Consider the following 1,258-nt stretch of genomic DNA (forward strand, 5'->3'; position numbering starts at 1 on the left):
CAGCAGTACATCAACAGGGAACCTTCAGAGATTCAAGCCTTACTGAGAAGAGGACGTGGAACAGGGATATCCTTGCTGATGTCAGATGGATCTTGGCTAAAAACAGAGAATACCAGAAAGATGTTTACCTGTGTTTTATTCACTATGAAAAGGCATTCGACTGTGTGGATTGTAACAAATTATGGATACTATTATGAAGAATGGAAATTCCAGAACACTTAATTGCGCTCATACGGAACCTGAACATAAGGGCAGTCTTTCGAACAGAACAAGGGGTCACTGCGTGATTTAAAATCAGGAAAGGTGTGCGTCAGGATTGTATCCTTTCACCATACTTACTCAATCTGTATACTGAGCAAACAATCCAAGGAACTGGACTACACGAAGAACAACACGGCGTCGGAATTGGAGAAAGACTCGTTAACAACCTGTGATATGCAGATGATACAACCTTGCTTGCTGAAAGTGAAGAGGACTTGAAGCACCTCCTGATGAAGATCAAAGACTACAGCCTTCAGCATGGATTACATCTCAACATAAAGAAAACAAAAATCCTCACAACCGGACCAGTAAGCAACATCATGATAAACGGAGAAAAGATTGACATCGCCAAGGGTTTCATTTTACTTGGATACATAATTAACACCCATGGAAGCAGCAGTCAAGAAATCAAAGGACGCATTGCATTGGGCAAATCTGCTGCAAAAGACCTCACCTCTTTAAAGTGCTGAAAAGCAAAGATAACACCTTGAGGACTAAGGTGCGCCTGACCCAAGCCATGGTGTTTTCAATCGCCTCATATGCATACAAAAGCTGGACAATGAATACGGAAGACTGAAGAAGATGCCTTTGATTTATGGTATTGTTGAAGAATATTGAATATACCATGGTATATTCAGTATTGAATACACCATAATTCAAATGCATCCATTCTTTGGTCAGGCACTGCATCCATTTGTTCAAACTCTCAATTGATATTCCGTCAATTCCCGGGCTCGTTTTTCGTCAGTGCCTTCAGTACAGCTTGGACTTCTTTCTCATACAGTGACTCTGTGTATTTCTTCCACCTCCTTTGATGCTTCCTGCAGGATTTAATATTTTCCCCGTTGAATCCTTCAAATTGCAACTTGAGGCTGGAATTTTTTCTTCGGTTTTTTCGACTTGAGAAATGCTAAGCATTTTCTTCCTTTTTGGTTTTCTAACTCCAGGTCTTTGCACATTTCATTATAACTCTTTACTTTGTCTTCTTGGGCCACAC

At 40.5% G+C, this 1,258-nt stretch overlaps 1 protein-coding gene across 2 annotated transcripts in view; it reads right to left on the reverse strand.

Moving 5' to 3' along the window:
* AMHR2 (anti-Mullerian hormone receptor type 2) overlaps positions 1 to 1,258 on the reverse strand; it is a 17,037-nt gene that overhangs the window by 2,702 nt on the left and 13,077 nt on the right. The gene's annotated exons all lie outside the window — the stretch shown is intronic.

This window comes from Trichechus manatus, unplaced genomic scaffold (genome assembly GCF_000243295.1).
Source record: "Trichechus manatus latirostris isolate Lorelei unplaced genomic scaffold, TriManLat1.0 scaffold00027, whole genome shotgun sequence".
NCBI classification, from domain to species: Eukaryota; Metazoa; Chordata; class Mammalia; order Sirenia; family Trichechidae; genus Trichechus; species Trichechus manatus.